Consider the following 26,122-nt stretch of genomic DNA (forward strand, 5'->3'; position numbering starts at 1 on the left):
GGTGCATTTCAGGTCTCAGCTGGTGAGGCCCCTGAAGCCTAAGTCCCTTCACCTAAGCACACAACTCCCTTCAGGTGACCTTACAGCTCTTTGGAGTTGGCTAACTTGGGTTGGCCAAAAAGTTTGTTTGGATTGGTAAGCTGCTGCAGAATAAACTTTTTGGCCACCCCAGTACTTTCTCCTCTCATCCCCTCTGAGGTAGGAAAAGCTCCTTCTCTAGAGTTGTTAGCTAGAGTGTTGCAGTACCCCTTAAAGTTTTTCTATACCCTGCCCTTTATAACAAATTTATTAGATAATTCTATTTGAGATACCAATTTATTTCCTTTCAAGATTCTTCCTGTGTGACAAAACTTTACATACATTAGCTACTTAAAGCCACAGCTTTCAGAGATCATTTGATTTGTAATTAAAATGTACAGAGACATAAATCTGATCTAGAGTTGATTTATAAATGCTTTTAGAAGTTCTAATCAATGGTGACCTCTTTATTCATATTCAGGTGTCTCGTGATTCTGTTTCGGTTCATTGTTTCTTATCCTCTCCTTTCCCTCACTCCTTTTATGAAGAACACTAATACTGGCTAAATCTTCAGGTTTCAGTTGCAAATATAACTAAATAGATAACACCCCGAAATAAAACAATAGTTTAATCCCCACTAACTCCTGTAATTCAACCAACAACCAAATCTCATAGAATCAATGGCACAGATGTTCCCATGATTTCTCTACCCACCACTATTGCCACCACCATGCTCTAACCTAGTACCTTCTCATGGCTGGATTATTTAATCAGCCTACATCTACACTTGGTCCTTGCCAGTTCATTTCCCAATTGATTCTCTATGAAAGTAAACGCTATCTTTATTTCTCATGTTAAATCCTTCAATGATTTCCCATCGCCTTTCTCTTAAAAAAAAAAAAAAAAAGCAACAACAACAAAAAGGTCATTCTGTTTTAATGTGTAACTTCTGTGTAATTAAAAAAATAAACATCTCAGTGAAATAAATGGGGGAAAACTCTATGACATTTCATCTGTAATACCCAGCAACGGAAAGGTTAGCATACTTAGTCATGAATGAGCTGTTACAAATTGATTACAAAGACACTAATAAGAAAAAAGAACATAAAGAGGAAATTCAAATGATTAAATGACTAATAGGGATATATGTAGATGATTAAGTCATAACAGAGGAAAAACAATTTCTTAGAAATATCACATTGTCAAAGATTGAAAATACTGATATGTAATTCTTGTGATTGCATTAGTAGCAAATAGAGCACTCTCACCTACAAATACTGAAAAAGGAGATTGATGAAGACCGTCTCTACATTCAGGGGGAATTTTGCATATATTACTCAAAATTTGAATTCTGTATACCTTTTGCCTACCAATTCCAATTTATAGGAAAGTGTTCTAACAAAGTAATTGGACAAATTAAAACATATACATATATGTATAGTAAGCTGGTTTATTGTGCTGAAAATTCACAGCTAATGTAGATGCCTATTAATGCCTATTAAATGATAAATTATAAATAATCTTGTGAACATTAAACCCAGACAGGTAAAACTATATTTCTAGAGAACAAGTGATTTATGGCCCTATTGATAGGAAAAAGTAAATTTTGCCTTGACTTAAAAAAAAAAATAGAAGGAACCTATTTGCATATCAATTTATGTACAAACATACCCTAAACAATATGCAAAAAATATCATTAATAGTAAATAACATTGGAAGGTAGGGTTAGGATGAGAAGTTTATTTATTTATTTCTTTATTTTTTTAGGATGAGAAGTTTAGAAGTAAAAATGTACTTTACAAATTTCTGTGTCCTTTAAATTCTTGGAAGAGATTTTTTTTCACTGATACAGATTTTTAATTTACCCTATGGTTAGTAATATTTATGAATGTATGTGACTCATATTTATGGGAACATTGAGATGAAGCCTTGTAATTTCATGATCTGAGTATCTCTGTGTAATAATGACTTCAGGGTTCCTGGGTTCAGCCAATGACAGCAATGAAAACAGGCGGTCCCATTGCTCTTTATCTTAATGATCTTGATTTCTTTGGTATAGCTTATCATACCCTTCATGATCTGGCTTCTTCTTCTTCAGCTTCATATGCTCTTTTTTCTCTCCATTTGGAAAGGTTGGTTTTTGATCCTAAGCTACCATAAGTAATATTGTTCCTCATTGGTTATTTCTGGAAGTACTGAGGTGGTCTAAATTAACTTCACAGCCAGAAATTGTTTCTGGTTATCTCTGAATCAGGGTACTTGGTTATGGCCATGATTTTAAAGGCAAATAGAAACAACATTTCTCTTGGACTATTGTTACAGTCAGTTGGTTTATTGTCCAGTTTGTCTTCATTGACAGTAATTTTCCATACCACTTAAAGGTGATATTTCTAAATGATAGAACCTGAGAACATTCCCTTCTAAATTAAATCAAATGTTCAGATTCAAGTGGCAGAAGCCCAATCAAAGCTGTCTGAAATTAAAAAAGGAATGCATTGGAAGTATTAGTATATTGAGGCATCTCAACAGACAGTGAAGACAAAGGAAGAGCAAAGATTCACATGAGCTAAAGAAATGAAAATTGAGATGAGAATGTTTACAAATGTCTTATTCTTTGTGGTTACAGGTTTTTTTTTTTCCTGTTGTAAAGCAACCATGTTCATATAGTAGAAAATATGGCTGCCATATAGCTTCTCCCAAAGGAGAGAAACTGGCCCAATTCTTTTGGTATCTACCCTTTTATAGGTTGTGAGTCGAAAGAAGCAAGAGTTAAGTGCATTGGGCATCCTGTGACTGTCTCAAAGGGTGAGAGTTTATGAGTTCCAAAAATGGTTAGTCTGAGATTTAGGAGGACCAGTGAGTTTGCTTTTGGTCAAGGTATTTGGAGGGCCTCTACACATTTTGCCAGCTGAGTCTTCAATTGCTATTAGTGCATTCGACCAAACCAGAAAATTGAGAGTGGTAAGCACAGTGAAAGCTTAAAACTGGCAAAACTATGCAGACTTGTTGAAGTGCCTGACCAGTAAAATGGGTTACTAGGTCATGGTAAGCTTCCCACGTGGCACAGTGGTAAAGAATTCCCCTGCCAGTGCAGGGGATGCAAGAGAAGAGGGTTTGATTCTTGGGTTGGAAAGATCCCCTGGAGAAGGAAATGGCAACCCACTCCAGTATTCTTGCTGGGGAAATGCCATTGACAGAGCAGCCTGGTGAACTACAGTCCATGGAGGCAGCAAAAGAGTTGGACATGACTAAGCTACTAAAAATTTAAAAAAATTAAGTTCAAGAGGAGTTCTCCAGGTAGAGGTAATCTTTTCCAAAAATAACCATGGAAGAGGTAGTAACCTGTCTGCAAGGATTAGTGTGAGAAATGTTCAGTTCAGTGATAGACAATACAGACCATGACTGAAACACATCTTTATCCATTGGTTGGAGGGAGTTGTATGGAACCCATTTGTCAGACCTTGAATGGTCCATTAGCTCATTCAAAATGTCTGGTAGCAGTGCTAACAGGCTTCCTGGGTTGTACTTGAGACAAGTGGTACAAATAAAGTAGGCACTTTTTGTGGCCTTATTAACGTTTTCCCACCAAAATTGATTCATGAAAGCTATCATTTTATCAGTAGAGCAGAGGTTTAATGCATGTATAGTGGTGAGAGTGAATTTTAGAGTCTTCTTACTGAAGATTGGGTTGTTATTTCATCCAAACCAGAGCTTTCTCTTTAAATCAAACCAAAAATTGTTGAATTTTCAGTCTTGTATTTTTATTCCACCTGTGGACAATTGCTGGGCTTCTCTTGTCAGTTTTCCTAATTATAATTTGGGGAACTATCATGTTGGACCATGACAAAGGTTTGACTGCTGGTGGTCCCTTTGAGGGCATCATTCCTTGAGGAAATATCAACAAGTTGATTTTCCTTAGGTTTCTGAGAGTCAGGTAAAAGTAAGGCATCTAATAATTTCTAATAGGGCCCAATCTGGAGAAATGTTTCCCCAAGCCAATTAGGAGGCAGTATTGGGAGGATCCTCCATAGCTCCTCAGAGCACATGGTGGAAAAAAGGATGTTGGAGAGCTGGTTAGAGGGGATGAAGGTGCCTAAAGTGCTTCCATTTTTAACAGGCTCTTTTCCAATGTCCTGGCTCTTTGCAAATAACAGGAGACACTGGGAGGGTTTTGGTTCTGTTTAGGAGGCTTCATTTACTGGAGTTGAAGATTGAGAATTTTGGTGGTCTTCCTTTGAGGTGACTCATCTAGGGTGTGAGAGAGTTGGTTCACCAGATTAACTTGATCTGAAATGGACATAGTTTCCCATTCCATCTTTGTCCTGTTCACTAGAATGGAAAGGTCTTGATTTGGCCCATTAATAAACGTAGAGTTAAAAGCTACCCGGGTGAAATCAACATCTGAAGGAAGACTAGAATTTTTTTAAAAAACAATCTTAAGTCAATCATAGTGTTAATGAACAGGTTCATCAGACCTCTGTGTGCAGACTGACTTTTGTTCTAGTCCAGTAGTGTTTGGAAAAGCCCTAGGAATTGCTTGCTGAGGTTGCCTACTGATTGCTTGAGCCTGATAATATAATAAGTTAGGGGACTGATCTCCTGGTTGTAATTCTAGAGACCTTTCAGGATTTTGCTAATCGGTGTTTTTCATGCAGTGCTGGTCCTGGTTTTTATCAACAAACATATGAGCTAGCTATTATAACCAGGTTGATAAGCTTGAATGACTGCATTAAGTGTCTCAGTAAACCTGTGAAGATCATTGGTCACTTTGGAAAGACCAACTATGGCTTGCAGTTTAGCTTTTCTTCTTAAAGAGACAAGAGAGAGGGTCAGGGCATGAGAGGTCCCTTTTCTGGCATCCCGACTCTGTGTAATTGGTTTCTATTTGTTGTTTTCACAAATAACATGCTAGCTTGTTAACTTGCAAATAGGAAAAACTACCAGACCCTTCACACAGACATGCACCTTCACCTGGCATATGGCATACATGAATTGACCTGGTATTTCATTTCAGCCACACCTCAATGCTTTATTCCCCGCAAGGGACCATATCTTTTCATCCATCTTGCCTTTTGTCACCTCTCTGTGGAGTATCATTCCCCCTGCTTCTCTGCCTCCAATCTTATCTAACTAATCAGAGTTCAGATTTGTTTTGCTATGCATCAGTGTTGTGGACTTAGACAAATTTAACTATAATAAGCTCACTTTTTCACTTATTAAATGGGAATATTTTTCTTTTAAAAAACTTTTTATTTTATTTGGGGATATTTCTGATTAAAAATGTTGTGCTAGTTTCAGGTGAATAGTACAGGGACTCAGTCATACATATACATGCATCCCTTCTCCCCCAAACTCCCCTCCCATCCAGGCTGCCACATAACATCAAGCACAGTTTCCTGTGCTATACAGTAGGCCCTTTTGGTTATTCATTTTAAATATAGCAGTGTGTACATGTCTATCCCAAACTCCGTAACTGTCTCTTTTTCCTTTCCTTCCCCCGCCCCTCTGCAACCATAATTTCATTCTCTAAGTCTGTGAATGTCTTTCTTAAACAGGAATGTTTTCCACCCTGTGTTTTTTTTTTTTTTTTGGGGTAAGGATACTATAAGGCATCTATTAAAAATTATTCAAGATAAAGCTCCAAATCTCTTCTGACCCTCCTGTCTTATCTCTCCAAGAAGAGAAAATCATTTTTTCCTCTGTGCTCCCATAGAACCTGGTACTTACTACTTTCATAGCACTTTGTCACATTAATTAAATTTTTTGCAAATGTGTCTCCTCCTGGATTGAGCCCTGTGGGGATAAAACTGCATTCTCGCCTTCTTGGTATCCTTAATAACTATCACAGCATCTTATACAGAACAGGTGTTTAATCAATATTTGATGAATTCATTTGATTTATTAATCAAAATAAGGAACAGGAAATTACTCTGCAATTTAGCACAGGTGGAAGGAAGACTTAGCATCTCTTGAATAGTCCCCTAAGAAGGGGGGCTAAGAGCCCATTTACACTGTAGGGTTGCCCACTCACACCCACTACTCAGAAGCTTACACATTTATCAGCCTTGAAGATGCCATTTTAAGAGTGATGGTTAATTGATCACAGAAGGAATAGCCAGCAAAACCCAACCTACATTCTGTTGCATATTATTTCTATCAACTGATTCATTAGTGTTCTTAGAAAGTTTAATTAGCTTGGGAGCAACATTGCATCCTGAACATATTTCTTCAAGAGTCCCAAATCATGTTAGGATATGAAAGCTCTGGGAATTACTACACTTGAGAGAATCTATTTATTTGATTTTTAAGAAGAAAATTTATTTGCATAGGGGAAAGACTGTTGTTTTTTTTTTTACTCTCACTTTTTATCATATGGTCAATACCAAAATCAAATTTATTATATTCTTTGCAGCCAAAAATGGAGAAGCCCTATACAGTCAGCAAAAACAAGACCAGGAGCTGACTGTGGCTCAGATCATGAACTCCTTATTGCCAAATTCAGACTTAAACTGAAGAAATTAGGGTAAACCACTAGACCATTCAGGTATGACCTAAATCAAATCCCTTACGATTATACAGTGGAAGTGACAAATAGATTCACGGATTAGATCTGATAGACAGAGTGCCTGGTGAACTAAGGATGGAGGTTTGTGACATTGTACAGGAGGCAAGAATCAAGACCACCCCCAAGAAAAAGAAGTGCAAGAAGGCAAAATGGTTGTTTGAGGAGGCCTTACAAATAGCTGTGAAAAGAAGAGAAGCGAAAGGCAAAGGAGAAAAGGAAAGATACACCCATTTGAATACAGAGTTCTAAATAATAGCAAGGAGAGATAGGGAAGCCTTCCTCAGGAATCAGTGCAAAGAAATAGAGGAAAACAATAGAATGGGAAAGACTAGATATCTCTTCAAGAAAATTAGAGATACCAAGGGTACATTTCATGCAAAGATGGGCTCAATAAGGACAGATATGGTATGGACCTAACAGAAGCAGAAGATGTAAAGAAGAGGTGGCAAGAATACACAGAAGAACTGTACAAAAAAGATCTTCATGACCCAGATAATCATGAGGATGTTATCACTCACCTAGAACCAGACATCCTGGAATGTGAAGTCAAGTGGTCCTTAGGAAGCATCACTATGAACAAAGCTAGTGGAGGTGATGGAATTCCAGTTGAGCTATTTCAAATCCTAAAAGATGATTCTGTGAAAGTGCTGCACTCAATATGTCAGCAAACTTGGAAAACTCAGCAGTGGCTACAGGACTGGAAAAGGTCAGTATTCATTCCAATCCCAAAGAAAGGCAATGCCAAAGAATGCTCAAACTATCGCACAATTGCACTCATGTCACATGCTAGCAAAGTAATGCTCAAAATTCTCCAAGCCAGGCTTCAACAGTACATGAACTGTGAACGTCCAGATGTTCAAACTGGATTTAGAAAAGGCAGAGGAACCAGAAATCAAATTGCCAACATCTGTTGGATCATTGAAAAGCAAAAAAGTTCCAGAAAAACATCTATTTCTGCTTTATTGACTATGCCAAAGCCTTTGACTGTGTGGATCACAACAAACTGGAAAATTCTTCAAGTGATCGGAATATCAGACCACCTGACCTGCCTCCTGAGAAATCTGTATGCAGGTCAGGAAGCAACAGTTAGAACTGAACATGAAACAACAGAGTGGTTCCAGATAGGGAAAGGAGTACATCAAGACTATATTGTCACCCTGCTTACTGAACTGATATGCAGAGTACATCTTGAGAAACACTGGGCTGGTTGAAGCATGAACTAGAATCAAGATTGCCGGGAGAAATATCAATCACCTCAGATATGCAGATGACACCACCCTTATGGCAGATAGCAAAGAAGAACTAAAGAGCCTGTTGATGAAAGTGAAAGAGGAGAGTGAAAAAGTTGGCTTAAAGCTCAACATTCAGAAAACTAAGATCATGGCATCTGTTCCTATCACTTCATGGTGAATAAGTGGGGAAAATAGTGACAGACTTTATTTTTCTGGACTGCAAAATCACCAAAGATGGTGACTGCAGTCATAAAATTAAAAGACATTTTCTCCTTGGAAGAAAAGTTATGGCCAACCTAGACAGCATATTAAAAAGCAGAGACATTACTTTGCCCACAAAGTCCATCTAGTCAAAGCTATGGTTTTTCCAGTGGTCACGTATGGATGTGAGAACTGGACTATAAAGAGAGTTAAGTGCTGAAGAATTGATGCTTTTGAACTGTGGTGTTGGAGGAGACTCTTGAGAGCCCCTTGGACTGAAAGGAGATTCAACCAGTCCATCCTAAAGGAAATCAGTCCCAAATATTCATTGGAATGACTTATGGTGAAGCTGAAACGCCAATATTTTGGCCACCTGATGTGAAGAACTGACTCATTTGAAAAGACTCTGATGCTGAGAAAGATTGAAGGTGGGAGTAGAAGTGGACAACAGAGAATTAGATGGTTGGATGACATCACCAACTCAATGGACGTGAGTTTGAGCAAGCTCCGGGAGTTAGTGATCGATGGAGGCCGGGTGTCTGCAATCTATGGGGTCACAAAGAATTGGATGTGACTGATGGACTGAGCTGAACTGAACACTTTTTACCATTCTTCTGGGACATTTTTTTAACTCAATACCAGTTAGGGAAGCTCTTCATGATAAAAGGGATGGAGCAGATGGAGAGACTTAGAAGGCAGAATTGTTAGGGGATTTGAGTGGAAGGATGAGTCTAGTACGATTTAAAGGGCTTTTAAAAAAATTATTTATTTTTGAATGTGTAGTCTGTAGGTGCGTGGGCCTGAGTAGTTGTGGTGCACAGGCTTAGTTGCTCCGCAATATGTGGTATATTCCCAAAGTAGAGATTGAACCCATGTCCCCTGCATTGGCAGGTGAACTCTTAACCACTGGACCACCGTGGAGGTCCTTGATTTTTAGTTTTTAAAGTAACTTTCAGAGAGTAAAAGATAGTCTGCAGGGAAGAAGTTACATTAAATTTTTTGCAAATATACAAAACATAGGGAAACACTCTTTCCCTATGCAAATAAATTTTTTTCCTTAATAATCAGATAAATAGATTCTCTCAAGTGTAGTACTTCCCAGAGCTTTAATATCCTGACATGTGTTGTTTGACTCTTAAAGTAACACGTTCAGGATGCACTGTAACCTCCATGTCAGTACACAGGTTACTCTGACATATCTTGGTGATAATGTTCAATAGATAGTTGGAAGTATGGGTCCAAATACACTTGAAAGTTGATAATGATGTGGAGATCATTAGTTATGTGGGTGAATTCCTGGGAGTAGAAGGTCATTTGGGGACAGAACTGAGAGGCAGAACTTGGATCAACACAAATAATTAAGGACTAGGAGATAGTAGATAATCCAGTGATGTTCTGGAAATCAAAGAAAGGGTCTTGAGAGCTGGGGTGAAATAGGGTCAGATTCCACAAAGAGATCAGGCGTGATTAGAAATGTGTATGTGTCTCTTGAATTTGACATGGAGTCCACCAGTTACCCAGGCGTGTGCATTCACCAAGGGTCAGGTCAGACTTGAGAGTGCAAGACTGGCATGAGAATGAGGTGGACCCCACCGATGCAGACCACTCTTTCCAGAAGCTGAATTCTGCAGACAAGTAGAGAAAAAGTAGAGTATAGTTGGTAGTGTTTGTGTATATGCATTTTGCAAAGTACAGTCTTTATGAACCTGTCTACTGGCTAAGAAAGTGATGGAATGAGCACAGAAGAGGTGACAGAGAGGCAACTGTCAGTTAGTGAAGGCCCTTTTGGCTGTGTTAAGGATTTTCGACTTCATCCCAAGAGCAATAGATCGCCAGAGGAAATCTTCTCTCATAAGTGCCAGGATCAGATTTGCAATTTAAAAAGACTTTTCATGTTGGTAGGATATCCATTTAAAGCTTCTTTTCTAGGTTTAAGATTAGAGAGGAGCTGGTACAGATGGAAAGAAGTAAACTTAAAGAAAATTACTTAAGAGGTAGAATCAATATGATTTTGATTCCTCCTTCTTACCTTGCAATGGTAACCTATTAAGGTGCTCCCTGTATACTTTAAAAATTGTACATCCAACTGAAATCGGTCCCGAAAGTAAGAGGAACATATTGACCTTGAATTCATGGCTGTTTGAGTAACCTTAATTACACTGCATGTTGTTTCTGGCTGTTGAGATGACATATGCTTCTCACAGGCCCCTTCTAACTATCTTATTTGTGATGAGTTGTAAAACTTCAAGGGGAGCTAATAGTTTGAGCCAAAATGAGTCAAGCCATTTGGTGTCTTAAGTGTTTTCAATTAGCCATAGATCTCTACTTGTATTGTAGCTTTTCCAATATTAGTTTAAATCAATGCACAGAGGTTTATATAACCTGAAAATAATCATGGGAAAAGCAATGTGAATCTAAGTATAGAAATGATATAAAAAATAAGAGAAGGAAAATAATATGAAATTAAGTATAAGATTAAGACTTGAAATAGTGTACTTTTTAAATAGAATAAGGCCTCAGTGCTTGTGAGTTGACCTGAAAATTTTGGCTCTGAGTTTCGTGTTAGGCACTACAAAGAATAAAGCAATTAATTAAATGAGTCAGAGCAGTTATGAGAAAGGAGGAATGAGTAATGAGTAAATTTTCTATGGGTCCTTTCAGAATAGATTATGTGATGATCTAAACAATTTAAGCCAGTAGATGAGATTAAAAAAAAAATATATAGAAGAGATACATGTGGAATGTTAGGATAGTGGTTTTTCTGGCCAGGAAGAAACAGTGCAGACTTTTTCTTGTAGTGAGAATTATGGTGATGCCTGATAATAAGGTGTTAGATTGAAATTAAACATGTTATTAGAAGAGAGGAAATGATCAGATCAAAATTTTAAAGACGCTGATAGATCCATGAAATGCTTTTAGCAGAGTATACCAAGCCTGTCTCGGCTGCTTATGGTAAACATATCTCATACTTACCTATGAATTTATGCAGTGCAGCCATAGGAGAATGTCACTGTTAGTTATGTAATTATCAGAGTGTAAAATGGAGATAAGAAAAAAAAGGTGAAAGTGTTGGTTGCTCAGTCGTGTCTGACTCCTTGCAACCCTGTAGACTGTGGCCCTCCAGTTTCCTTCGTCCATTGGATTATCCAGGCAAGAGCACTGGAGTGGGTTGCCTTTTCCTTCTCTAGGCGATCTTCCCAACTCACGGGTTGAACTCGGGTCTCCGGCATTACAGGCAGATTCTTTATCATCTGAGCCACCAGGGAAGCCCCAAATGAAGATAATTCATGAGCAAATAGCTTTTCTTGTTTGACCAACTGCTTAGTAAACTCTTAAGTTCCCTTCGGGCCCGAGTTTATCCTAATGTGATGAGTGCTTCATTGATGTCTGTGCCTCACAATTTCCTGTATCCTTAGAGCTATTGGTAAGGCTTGTGATTCTGTGAGTCACTGGTTCTGGGGGTTGAATTTGATCATCCAGCTCTTTTTGTTATGCCACTTTCTAGCCTAGTGAATGTTCAGATTTGTGGGTTTCCTTTGTAAGTTTTAAAAATTATCAGCATTTTATGCATTAAAATTTTATTTTATCAAACATCAGAAGCCAATGCAATACTGTAAAACAATTATTCTTCAATTAAAAATAGATAAATAAAAAAAAATATTTGGTTAGGGAAATAACAATATAAACATTTTCAATAATCAAAGATAGGTATCCATCTTATATTTGACGAGAGCATTGCTATAGTCCTTATGGAATAACCTACCTCCCCTGTACATCTCTTTGAGAAATCAAGGGACTTTTGTCTTTCTGCATGTTAAACTGTTTCTTTTTCTCTTTTATTTTCCTGCCCCCAGTGCCAAAAGCATGTTTGCCCATTTCTACGATGTCTTCCTTTCTATTATTTTTTTCTGTCTACCTTTTGATGTTTTGTGAAATAACTCCTTAATGTATACATTAAGGAGTATACATTCTCAAAACTATGTATACATAAACTTATGATGCATCTTTTACTGTCTTAAAATGGAGAAAATGCAAGGGTCGATCTTGGAATGCAACTCATGCTTTCACTCTGCCAGGCATCATTATGATTCTATCATAAGCACATTCCTACCAGTGATTCCAAATTAACATCACCTCCCGTAATCATCCAGGGCGTGAACAAGCATTTTAGAATCATCCACCTTTTCCTCTGAGCTTGTATTCAAAGAATCTGCTAGTTTATTTCCTTGTGTATTCTCAAAGGTCATAAGTTATTTTGGGATGTGATGGTCATTTTTCACAGCTGGGCGCTGTGTAGCATGCCTCTTCAGAAATTCTGTTCTAATGAAAAAAAAAAAGCAGCAGCAGCAGCACATAAAGAAAGATCTCAACTTTTTAAAAGAGAAACTTTTAAAGGTAGAATTATTTTTAAGGTAGAGTTATTTTTTAGTATATTGTTACATATTTCTAGGCATGCAGGATAGTCCTGGTGATTGGGTTGGGACAGTCTGAGTGTGTCAATCTCTACCCTAAAGCACTCTGCCTGCACACCCATGATTTCTAAGTCTGGCTTATTTGGCTCTTCAACTGCCATGTATTGATATTTTACAGTTCCTAAGATCTTTCTATATAATATAGATCAGTTCATTCTTTCTTGCTACCGTCTCCCCTAGAGTATTAGCTTGAGTACTTTGGTTGCAAGAAACACAGACTAATTTGGTCTAATTCCCTGGTAACTCAGTTGATAAAGAATCTGCCTGCAGTGAAGGAGACCAGGGTTTGATCCCTGGGTCAGGAATATCCCTTGGAGAAGGAAATGGCAATCCATTCTAGTATTCTTGCCTAGAAAATCCCATGGAGAGAAGAGCCTGGTGGGCTGTAGTCCATGGGGTTGCAAGAGTCAGACATAGTGACTAAACCACCAATGCAAAAACAATTTATTATGAGGATTTAGCTGTATCTAATGAAGCCCCGAGATAGAGGAAATAACTTGGTCTCAGAAAAGGTCTACTGTAGGAACTATAGAGAAGTCTGAAGGTGTCCCTTTCATTTCTCTACTCTGCACACTCTACTTTTTTGTCTCCATGGTGAAATAGCATAGGTGCCTCACTCCTAAATTATATATAAAACAGTCTGATGATCTTTTTTGAAGATTTTATTTATAATATACACTTTGTATGAGAGATGTGATTAGTACAGTGTGCATATTTTAGTCAAGGATCAAAATGATGTGTGTTAATTTGCAGGACTATTTTTACCCCAAAAATTACGGTTAGTATTCATTTTGGAAATCACATTTTAAACTTTGGAATCAAAATTGTTTCTTATTTGGGAGGACAATGTATATACATTGGTATGTTAAATAATAAAACTGTTCTAATTTGGTGCAAAAAAAAAAAAAAACAGTCTGATGGAAAACAGACTAGACTTTTTCTGTGTTCCAATGCAAAATTCTCAGATGAAACAGTCCAGTTGATTCTGTTTCAATCACTCATTTGCTTTCAATTCAAGAAACTCTAATCAGATGTGAGGTCACCTGAGACGCCTGAGGCTGGCCGGGGCCTCTCCCGTGGAGATGTTGAGAGAGCAGTTCTCAGAGGAGAGTGGGGGTTACTATGAGTCGGGGCTGATTCCACAGGAATTGTGGCGGATAATTCATTTTGGTCTGTGTGTATATGTTAGTCATTCAGTCACGTCCAACTCTGAGACCCCATGGATGGTAGCCATCCAGGCTCCCCTGTCCATGAAATTCTCCAGGTAAGAATACTGGAGTGGATTGCCATTCCCTTCTCCAGGGGATCTTCCCAATCCAGGGATTGAACCCAGGTCTCCCACATTGCAGGCAGATTCTTTACCAACTGAGCCACCAGGAAGTTAAATAAAGCTATCTGAATTTCAGTCATGTCTGACTCCTTGTGATTTCATGGACTGTAGCCCAACAGACTCCTCTGTGCATGGAATTCTCTAGGCAAAAATACTGAAGTGGGTAGTCATTCCCTTCTCCAGGGGATCTTCCCAACACAGGACACCTGCATTGTAGGAACATTCTTTATTGTCTGAGTCACCGGGGGAAGAGACTTTTGGTCTGGGCTCCATTTATTGTTGGGAACTTCATCTCCTTCCCCATCGCTAATCCCACCGACAAGGTCTCAAGTCTATATACATCCATGGATGCAAATACATCCTTGAAAATGGAGAAGTAGTCCTGTTTCCTGTGCCAAATAGTTGAGAATCTCAGCTTCAGCCTGGCTTGGGGTAGCTGTGATGCAAGGGCTTGGTTTCGCTTAGAGAAACCATGTGGATTATTGGCTGCAGAATAGTTTGGGGCTCATTAAAACTGAGGGGATGAGAAAGCAATTGATTTTTTTCATCCTTCAAGGAGCTGGCTCTACTGCTGCTGTTTCTTAACAGATATTTGTATTAGTTCATGTTTAGCCTTTTTGTCTGCTGAGGTGGTTAATGTGTCACAGAGTGTCGACTCCAAGTTCGCGACTTCAGGTTTGAGAGAGCATTCCATTTAGCAGAGCTTCTCTCTGCTTCAGGAAATGCTTTCATGTTAGAATTGCTTTGTTATGGGTTGTAAAAGTACGGGTTTAAATATGTGATTTTCTGAGAACATTCATCAACCATGACTAGAAAAACAACTGAGTACATTATACCTTGAAGGATCAATGATGCCATTTATATATATGAAGGACAGCATTACTGTTCTGCCAGTGGTCATTATGTTGACCATATTTGTTTAATTTTGTAGATTGGCAAATGTTACCTTTTTTTTTTAATTGAATCCAGAACCATAAAAAAGCCCTTAATAGCTGAAATACTTAATACTGTTCTGAAAAAATTTTATTTCAAAGAGTAATATCAATATATCCTTTATGAGGACATTGCCTATATTCCATAAAAGAAAAATGATGAATCTGTAAATTACAGCAATGCATTATTGAGGAATATTTGTAGAAATGTAAATACGATCATCATAAATACTATTTCAAAAGGTTTATTGAACCAGTTTTTAATGTCTTCAGCAATATGCTCATCCTGGATCTATATTTAAAACCCTGTCATTAATTTTAAGTCATGAAAGTGCTTTCTTAGGCTTCTTCCAAAATATTTATGTGCAAGTAGGAGAAAGGAAGGGCTTCCCTGGTAGCTCAGACAGTAAAGAGTCCGTCTGCAATGCAGGAGACCTGGGTTTGACCCCTGGGTCAGGAAGATCCCCTGAAAAAGGGAATAGCAACCCACTCCAGTATTCTTGCCTGAAGAATCCCATGGACAGAGGAGCCTGGTGGGCTACAGCCCATGGGTTCTCAAAGAGTGGGACATGACTGAGCGACTAATACACACAACATACACAGGAGAAAGGGAAGGAGACCAATACTTTCCTGAAGAGCTTTTGTTCCAGGTACTGTGCTAGTTACATACAATACTTTGGGAAACAAGGCCAAGGTGGTCCTTATCCTCTTGGAGCTTTCAGTCTTGAGAGAGAAGCAAATTGAATGGAATCAATGAACTACACAAAGCAGATGTTCAGGAAAGCACCAGGATTCAGGGTGACATCAGAAACTATTAGGCAGCCCTCTGGTCAGGGTTGGCCGATGTCAGAAAGGAATGAACTTTAACAGTGTTAAACAGGTTTTACACAACAGCATTCAGTGAGTTGGCATGACCTTGTAATTATGCCTTGTAATGAATAGGATCCCAAATGCAGCATGATTGTGCGTGTAATTGCTATCTAGAGTCAAGAGAACAACCAACATGGTAGCCCAGATGATTGCAGATCTTTGAAAACTACAGCCTCTTGAATGTGGCTACTTCCTCCAACGCAGCTGATTTCTCCCTTCTTGAAATTCTTCCAGGACACCGTACTGTTTTCCTCTGCCTCTTCTCTCTTTATCCTTCTGCCTCATTGACGGCTCTTTCTCAGGCTTTTGGGAAGGTCTCCTCTTCTGCTCCAGTTCACACTGCCATGCCTTTGTTCTGGCTGGTGGTTCTCACCAAGAGGAAGGTGTTCCCCAGGGGGACATTGTGAAGCCACGTCTGGCTTCTAGTGGGTTGAGTTCAGCTGTGACTGCCCTCTTCATTTGGCAGTCCACAAAGACCATGAGTTTTCTACTGGAATTTTGGTCAGCTTATATATGTGGGCTGCCCACAGGCTTAAAGCCACAGGGATGAAAAACTAACCTCATGCTGTTCTCTTCCTCCAACTATTGACTCCTGTCTAGAATCCTTCTTTCATTCACTCTCTAGGGCTCTCAGGTTGTTAACTGTTTTATTTTGCTCAGTTCATGGTGGCTCTCTGAGGCTAGCACTGCCCTATGGCAAGTGGAATCCTTCCAGTTATTTCTTGGACATACAGATTGTATTTCCACTTTAGAGCAGAGAACTGAGCAGCCACTAAATGGGCGTCATCAGACCCTGCATTTAGTATCAGGTCGTTTGATGTTCTGGTGGTGATTTAGTCACTAAGTTGTGTCTAACTTTTGTGACCCCATGAACTATAGCCTGCAAGGCTCCTCTGTCTGTGGGATTTTCCAGGCAAGAATACTGGGGTGGGTTGCCATTTCCTTCTCCAGGGCACCTTCCCAACTCAGGGATCTAACCCGTGTCACCTGCATTGCAGGCAGGTTCTTTACCGATTGAGCCACCTTCAGGAATAAACCATTAAAGGGAGTGGAGTGGTTTGGCCTGCCGTAACCCTTGAAAATGTTATTACTGTTGTATTGGCTAGATTTCTTGATCAGGTAGGTAACAAAAGAACCTGTGGTAGATCCAGCCTTCACTCTGAGCTGGAAAAGAACTCTGGCATCTGCAAACCTTGTCTGCTTGCATAATTAAATTCAATTTCTGCAGAAGTGAGAAAGCTTTGCTTTCCTGAAGGCCTCAGCAAATATCTCATTGCATTCTTTCTTGTGACTGGCTGACTATTTCTGAATCAATCATTGTGCTGACAGGATAGAATGCTGTGTTTTCATCCTTTTGTGTGTGTCAGTTTCATCTAAATAACATATATGTAAGTGAGGAAGAGATAGAGCTTCAAAAGAAATTTCAAGAGAAGAAACAGATGCTAGGCAGCTCTCAGCAAATCCAGTGACATTGTCATGATTCTTGCTAGATACATGGACTTAAGTACTTTTTATTTTACCTGGATGAAGGAATACATTTGACTCAGTCAAAATCTTTTCACCCTGATGACATTTACAAATTATCAGTTTCACAATGTATGGTAAGAAAAGACAAAAAAGAGAAAATTTGTCTCTCAGAAAAGACAAAAAGGGAAAATTTACCAGTATCACCTTACTATTCTGAATTCCAAGGCCCTGTTTTCATCTGGTGAGAATTTGGTATTTTATGACATGTAACATCCATTCTGGTGAACCTAAAATATATCTTGGTGTCCGTGTCTTGACACCAAGGCCCTTTCCTATGTCAGCTATCAACAAAGTTGATATGTGTTACAAATATAAAATTCCTGTAAGTTGACTAGGGGAGAAATACATGTTTAAAATAAGAAGAAAATGTATATTATCAACCAGCAGTACTATTTTAAAAGTCCTTTTTTTGTAAAAGAAAGCATGGATACAGAAAACTCTTGGATTTAAGCTTATTTTATTTCTTGTACTCCTTCAAAATTATTATTAAGGATGCTTAAATTGTACCATGTTTGATCAGCAAAAGTGTTTTGAAGTTAACTTTTTTTTTCAGTTTTAGTATTTTTTATTGAAGCATAACTGATTTGCAATGTTATGTTGATTTCTGCTGTAGAGCAGTGATTCAGTTATACACACACACACACACACACACACACATCTTTTTAAAATATTCTTTCCATTGTGGTTTATCATAGGATACTGAATATGGTTTTCTGCGCTGTACAGTAGGACCTTGTCTGTCCATTCTCTATATCAAAGCTTATATTAGATATTAATTAATTAATACTAATATATTAGATATCAAAGCTTATACCTAAGCTAATTCTGTCCCTCCCCCCACCCCAACCCCCTTGGCAACCACCAGTCCGTTCTCTCTGTCCATGATTCTGTTTCATAAACAAGTTCATTGTATCACATTTTTGCTTCTACATATACGTGATCTCATACAGTATTTGTCTGGCTCTTTCTGACTTACTTCACTTAGTATGATAATTGAAGTAGGCTTCTGTTGTGGGCTAAACTGTGCTCCCCTAAATCCCTAAATTGAAACTCCAGTCCCCAGTATGGCTGTATTTGGAGAGGGGAGATAATTAAGTTTAAATGCAGTCATGAGGAGGGCGCCTCATCTGATCTCACTGGTGTCCTTACAAGAAGAAAGGCGTGGGGGGTGCACGTGTACGAAGTGCAGGCCGTCTGAGCAACACAGGAACGGTGCCATCGGTAAGTCAGGGAATTCAGGGGCCTCAAGAGAAACCAAGCCAAACCTGCTAGCACCTTGGTCTTGGACTGCCAGCCTCCAGAGCTGTGAGAAAATGAATTTCTGTGTTGGCGGCCACCTGTCTGTGGGTTTCTGTCCTGGCAGCCCTGGCAGAATAATGAGATTCCCAAGTCCTTGATATGATCCTGGTGGCTCTTTGATGGCTTCTTTGCTATCTGGTGGACAAGATGCTTTAGCTAATCTGTCGTCTCATATGTTTCCTGCCCCAGACCCAGAGGGAGGCATTTCTTCAAAAAGCACTGACTTCTTGAGAGGTGTGGTATTTCAAGATTATAATCTGGGCACAAGAGGGACCCTTTGCCACTTGGTTTATCATTGTTCCTAGGCCTTTTCAGTGAAACTAGGGAATATATATTTTAAAGATAAATTTCTTGATGCTTTCATAAAGATAGTTTAAGTCAAGATTGCAAAGTTTTACTTAAGCTCCTCTTTACTATGTCTGTATCTCTTTTCATCATCACTAAAAATATCCTGATTTTCAAGGATACAGAATAGAGAGAATAGAATTTGAATATTCCATAATTGCTTATTTTTATATCCCATTTCACTCTCACAGCAGTTTCAGTGTAGCATAAAATACAGGTTTTAGTATTTTTCCTGTTTTTTCCTTCAGTGCGCTTACATTATAAACAATATTTTTCGTCACTTTTCTTTTATTTATTTTTAATTGAAGGATAATTGCTTTACAGTGTTGTGTTGATTTCTACCAAACATCAACATGAATCAGCCATGGATCTTTTAAACCCTTTCACTCTCTCTGATTTTTCACAATCCCTTACTTTCCACCTTTTGTTTCTCTTAGGTACTACCTTTGTATGATTGGCTCCTGCATTCCTTCTAGTTTATTCTTTTCTTCGGAATGTTTTTCTTTCATCTTTAATTCTTCCCTGACTACTGTCACCTCACACCTGAATTTTTAAAATTCTGATTTGTGTTGTTCTTATATGCCTTGTGTCATCTTTTAGCTTGTTTTGAAATAACTTGGCTGGTTTTTTTATTTCTTTTTGGGAGAGGGCAGTCTTTCTGGCTTGTTTCTTTGTGGGGATGTTATTCTGTTCCTTATTCCCTTTTTTATTATAATAACGGTGTATGAGATTTGACCTCAGTATGTTTTGATATTCATTTCATGTGAAGTCAGTTTTTTTCCCTTGAAAATTAGATTGAGATAGACTTCAGAACAGTTTTTGTGGCTTTCCAGAGTTTCTTTTCTGTTGGTTTTTGTGTAGTGTTTGAAAGTATGACTGCTTGTTTTCTGAAATTTCCTGGATTTGTTTCCCTTCCTACTTTGGTCTAGGCATTCTCTGTCTGTGTCTCTTAAATTCTTCTACTGTTGAATTTTAATTTCTCTTCCAGACGTTTCTCTTCTGTGTGGGGTTCTTCCTTGGAAAGGCACCTGCTGAATCTGGAGCAATCATAGGGGTCTGGATTGCTCCTGCTAATTCATTCCTTTTCACCTTGGCTCCTTTGTGCCTATCCAGTAATGGAGAGGGCAAAACTTTCCCAGTTTCAGCTGCTGTTTGCAGATCGGTTCACTGTGCTTCTCTGTGAATTCCTCTTGGCTCTTTGGGCTTCATCTGTCATCAGAGTCTCCAGACATTACCCTCCTGCTTCATTTTCCTCCCTCCTGCCCTGACTCTGATACTGTGAAGCTCTGTTGGCTGTTGCTGGTTTTCCCCCCGCCACGTATACATTTTGAAGTTTGTGGGGATATTCCATCATCCAGTTTTGTTATATTTTTTGGATTTAATTTCAAGTTGTCCTATCTGGTCTGTGTGAAGACTGGGATACTGTGAAATGATGCTGCTACTGCCACCATCTTTCCAGAATGCCTCCCAATGATCCTATTTTAACCTATTAAAAACTGTGCACAAGCAGGTAGATGGTTGTAACAGCTGCTTAAGCTGGGGAACAGAAAGGAAAGCGTATTAACTAGCACTGCTGCTTCTGGGTAAGGAATCCAGAAAAGCCCCACAATTCTGGTTGAGGGCCACTTCAACAGGGAGGCTGCTGTTTTATTTTTCATTTCATTTTGTTCTCAGCACGTTAATTCTTGCAGAGTGTGGTTTTGCAGATCAGAACCACGGCTGCTGCTCCTGACCTTGGGTTGTGCACTCTTCTGGTTTCATAAGCAGCCTTGATGAGTCCCTTGTTCTTTGCAGTCAGGCTTTGACATATTTTAAAAATATATCTTGTTACCATGTGGGATCTGTTTGGGTTTTATCTGGCTTTGCTTTCTTATGATTCTGGTTCTATTTACAAGGGGAGAACTGTATTCTGGGCGTTTTATCGACAAGCATCTTATTATGTCCTTTGTGCTTATCAGTCTAGTTCAGTCGCTCAGTCGTGTCCGACTCTTTGTGACCCCATGGACTGCAGCACGCCAGGCCTCCCTGTCCATCACCAGCTCCCGGAGCTTGCTCAAACTCATGTCCATCGAGTCAGTGATGCCATCCAATCACCTTATCCTCTGTGATCTTTATGCTTATACTGTGAATAGAATTAAGATATGGTCCTTTCCCTGAGGATGTGTAGTTCTGAGATAGGAGATATATGGGTTCCAGCTTAGACGGTTAGAACTGGCCTCCTGTTTGCATTTCACGGGGCAGGAAGAAGTGAGCTTCAGGCTGGATACTTAGTACTAGCCTCCTGTTTGTATTTCTAGAGACACAAGGTAGGTGGGCTCCAGTTAAGGCATTTACAATCAGCCTCCTGTTTTCCCTTTGAAATGGAAATAACAAGAGAAACAGGGTTAGTAGTCAGTCTTTGTCTCTTGTCCCAGGTAGCTTGGTGGGTAAAGGATCCACCTGCAATGCAGGAGATGCAGGTTCAATCCCTGGGTTGGAGTGAGCATGGCAACCCACTCCAGTGTTTTTGCCTGAAAAATCCCATGGACAGAGGAGCCTGGTGGGCTGCAGTCCATGGGGTCACAAAGAGTGGGACATGACTGAAGTGACCGAGCATATTCCACAAACACCTTAAAGTAAGAGTCACGACAGTAGTCAAGGTAATAGTCAATGGCCAGGACAGAGAGAGGCAAAACCCGGTTTGAGTACAGGGTTAAGGGACCTTCACTCCCTCCCACCAGCCCCTTTTGGAACATGGGAGATGCTACACATGTGCAGAAAGTCTTCTTGGGGGTCAAAAGTCAGAGAATAACGCCAAGGCATGATGAATTTTGCTCCCAGAAGCCTTCACTTTGAAATCCATCTTGGCTGAGGGGTGCATGTGCACCCAGGGGAGGGTCCCAGGGTAGGTCAGGTGTAGTGAAAGAAACCAGATTGTTGGCTAAAGGTAAACACAGACCTGGAAGAACCAACTTCTATAAATGACTTAACCCCCTCTTCACCGCGTTCCTCCTCACGAGTGGGGATGCCTGCATCCTTTCTCTCCAGGTATGCATCCCTGCCTTGCATCTGTCTTAATTAAACAAACTGCTTCTTGTTGTTGTGCTCTGTCTGTAATAATGGACTTTGTACCTGTGTTTACAGTTCTAGCCTCTGTTGATAGATGTATTTTTCACTGGGGGCAAAGAATCAGGGAAAAATTGCTTCCAGCCCTTGCTGGTCTGGGGGCTAGGATTCCTGGTTTTCATCCAGGTTGCCCAGGTTCAATTCCTGGGCAGGGAATTAAGGTCTCGATTCACACTACTGCTCACTGCCAGATCAGTTCATCTTGCCTATCTTTTGAACTGACACAGAAAGCAAGGCAGCTAGTTTCCTGTGGACCCTTTCCTCCTCATTGAGACCTTAAGTTACCACTGATAAAAATATCATGCCAATTAGACATAACTAGGTCTTTGAATTATAGTCTTGATTTGACTTGGAGTTTAGTTTGATGTTGGCATTGCCAACTTCCATGATTCTGAATTAAAGTCTGGTTTAATCAGTGCAGATCCTCATCAGCTTGAGGAATGTGTTTGCTCTAAGTGGTCTAAATTGCTAACCATACGTATTCAGTGTCTTGAGACATGATGGTTGCTCTCCCACCTTATGTTTAGAAAACAGGGTAATTTGTAGCATTTTTCTAAGTCTACTTTCCACCATGTAAAATTGGACACAAAGGCAAATGGCAGCTCTATAATTTTATACTTCAGCTAATTTTTATTTTTCCATAATACTCCCTGGATGATTCTAACCTGAACTTTATTTTCTTGAAGTTTTCCAAACAGATGACTTCTTTAGAAAGAGAAATTGAAAATGGCCAGGTGTGTCTTTATACAAGCCATTTATAGATTAAGGACCATGGCTTTCCTCTCAGTGGACTGGTGGTCAGTATGACAGCTTGGGAATCACTCTGCCTATTTCTGAACACCAGCTCCACTTTTTTGTATTATGTAGGTATGTGCCATTGGGCAGTGGTCAAAGCCTCTTTACATCTGTGTTTCTTCACAAGTAAAATGTGGTAGTGATGGTACCTATGTCATAGGGTTCATGTGAGGATTAAATGAGATAATGCATATGCATAGTAGATCCTTGACTGTTGGTTTAATGAATGAAAATTGAGTGTTTATGATGTACAAGGCTCTGAGCTGGACAAGTGGCATATGATGAAGAATAAAAGTCCCTCCATTTAGAGCTTAGTAGTACAGATGAGGGAATGAATTAATTAGTTATCACATTTAGGAATATAACATTACAGCCACAATGAGTGAACGCTAAGGCATAGTATAGGTATTGGAGCTGTCTGTGGGGTTAAAGGAAGTTCCCATGGGAAGACTGAGTTACAATCTAAAGAAAACTAGATGGGAATGAAGTAGGAGAAGGTGTGTGTTGACTGCAAGACTGTCCAAGACATAAGGAAGAGCCTGGAGGATGGTTCTGTGGCCAGTGTATACTTGGTGAATATAAGGAAATTAAATAAGGTGGTGTGTGAAGGGAAGAGAACCATAGCCAATGTTGCTTGAGATGCGCCTGGAGCTGGAGAGAAAGAAGACATGGTCCAACTTGGGGCGTTTTTAGCCATGTTTAGGAATGTGACCTTGCAAAGTGATGTTAGGCATTTAAATTCTGGAGAGATATTTGCAATCATCTATTATTATTATTGTTGTTATTGTACTATTGTCCTTATTTTTATTCCAAAGCAGTCTTTCCATACCAAATATTTTTATATCCTTTAATGTTTATTCATTGATTGTCTTCCCCAGTCTCTATTATTGTTTTTCTCTAAACTTTTAATCCCTCTATCTTTGCATTTAGAAAGAAAGCTGAGAAGATAGCTTTGTTTTCTTTCAATCAATTTTACTGTTTGTAGTGGAATTTGCTTTTGTATAAATTTTATGCATCGTAAATAAAAAACAATTGCCAAAATGTTACCTACTGTGACACATGTTATGCATTTTAGCCCTTGTGAAATCCTTAAACACGCTGCTGTTTATTTGTCTAACTTACACAGGCTAAAACCTGAGGCTGAATCTGTGTGGAAAATGTGGAGTTTGAAAAGAGGCTGATGTGTGTGTGTGTGTGTGTTCATGCACATTCACGTATTTTGTGTTTACTGATCTACAGTTGGTCAATGAAGAGCCAAGGTAGGAGCTATGCAACTCAGAGATCAAAGACCATAATTCTTTCTCCTGCTCCCAAAGAAGGGAATAACTCTATTGGGTTAGGCCGTATAAACACAATGTCCTGAGCTTTACATAAAACCTGGGTAGCGTTGGGACGCCTCAAGGCCCACCCCTGAGGCACCCTCAGGTTTGTCCTCTTCAGGCACTTTGCCAACCTCCTCCTTTTTTTTGGTTGGGGGATGACTGCTCTACAATGTTGTGTTAGTTTCTGCCACATAGCAACGTGAATCAGCCATGAGATTGTTAGTCACTCAGTCGTGTCCAGCTCTCTGTGACCCCATGGACTGTGGTCCACCAGGCTCCTCTGTCCATGGGATTCTCCAGCAAGAAAACTGGAGAGGGTTACCATATCTGTCCCCAGGGGATCTTCCTGACCCAGGGATCGAACCCAAGTCTCCTGCATTGCAGGAAGATTCTTTACCACCTGAGCCATCAGGGAAGCCCATGTGTATGTGTTAATATACGATATTTGTTTTTTTCTTCCTGACTGACTTCACTTCTGTTTAACAGATTCTAGGTTCATCTCCCTCACTAGAACTGACTCAAATTCATTCCTTTTTATGCATACCTTGTACTTTTCTGTATTCTCTAACTTGCCTGCTAGGATAAATGTGCATGCCTTGGGCTCCTATCCAGGATAAGAGTTGTTAATCATATATCATATTTCTGATATAAATAATCAAAAATTGTTTCAGATTTTTTCTGTTGTGGTAAAATATGAAATTTACCATCTTAACCATTTTATAAGTGCCTAGTTTGGTGGTACTAACTACATTTATGTTGTACAACCATTGTTACCATATCCCTCCAGTACTACTTGTATCTTGCACAGTTGGAATTCTATCCCCATTAAACATTAACTCCCCAATCGCCTTCCTCTACCCTGCCCCAGCCAACCACCATTCTACTTTTCATCTCTGTGATTTTGGTGACTCTAAGAACTTCATATGGCATTTGGGGACTTTTATATTTCCATGCAAATTTTAAGATAATTTGTTATAGCTCTGTTTTTTAAAATGCTCTTGGTATTTTTATAGGGATTGCATTAAATCTGTAGATAACCTCGGGTAGTATGATCATTTTAACAATATTAATTCTCCTAATCCATGAACATGGTGTACCTTTCTGTCCGTTATGTTGTCTTCAATTTCTTTCATTAGTCTTACAATTTTCTGAGCATAGGTCTTTTATCTCTTTAAGTAGGTTTATTCCTAGATATTTTATTCTTTCAGATGTAACTGTAAATGAGATTGCTTAATTTCTCTTCCTGATAGTTCCTTGTTAGTGTATAGAAATGCAAAAGAGTTCTGTATATTAATTTTGTATACTGAATTTGTTGATGAGCTCTAGTAGTTTTTGATGATGTCTTGAGGATCTTTTATGTATAGAATCATGTCATTTGCAAAGTGATGGTTTTACTTCTTCCTTTCCAATTTGGATTCCTTTTGTTTCTTTTTCTTGTTCAAGTGCAGTGGCTAGACTTAAAATACTGTGTTGAAGAAAAGTGGTAGGAGGGTATTCTTTTCTTGTACCAGATCTTAGAGGAAATGCTTTCAGGTTTTCACCATCGAGTATTATGTTAGCTGTGGGTCTGTCATATATGGCTTTTATTATGTTGAAATATGTTCCCTCTCTGCCCACTTTCTGGATTTTTTTTAAAATCATGAATGTTGAATTTTGTCAAAAGCTTTTTATGTATCTATTGGTATGATCACACAGTTTTTATTCTTCAATTTGTTAGTGTGGTGTATCACACTGACTGATTGGATGGGGATATTGAACTATCCATGCATCAAGAGTTTTTAAATACAATGTTGAAAATTTGGTTTGCTAATATTTTGTTGAAGATTTTCTATTTTCATCAAGGATTTTGGCCTATGATTTTCTTTTTGTGATATTTTTGTCCGATTTTAATATCAGTGTGATGCTGGGTTTGTAGAATAAGCTCTGAAACTTCCTTCCTCTCTAATATTTTGGAATAGTTTGAGAAGGATAGATGTTAATTTTTCTCTAAATGTTTGGTAGAGTTCACCTGTGAAGCCATCTTGTCTTGGACCTTTGTTTGTTTGTTTTTATTTTTTTAATTACTGATTCAATTTCATCAGAGTAGTTAGTCTGCTCATATTTTCTGTT

At 38.9% G+C, this 26,122-nt stretch overlaps 1 protein-coding gene across 1 annotated transcript in view; it reads left to right on the plus strand.

Moving 5' to 3' along the window:
• The window catches only part of GPC5 (glypican 5), a 746,923-nt gene that overhangs the window by 12,129 nt on the left and 708,672 nt on the right, over positions 1-26,122 (plus strand). The window lies entirely within an intron of this gene.

Source organism: Muntiacus reevesi, chromosome 11 (assembly GCF_963930625.1).
Source record: "Muntiacus reevesi chromosome 11, mMunRee1.1, whole genome shotgun sequence".
NCBI classification, from domain to species: domain Eukaryota; kingdom Metazoa; phylum Chordata; class Mammalia; order Artiodactyla; family Cervidae; genus Muntiacus; species Muntiacus reevesi.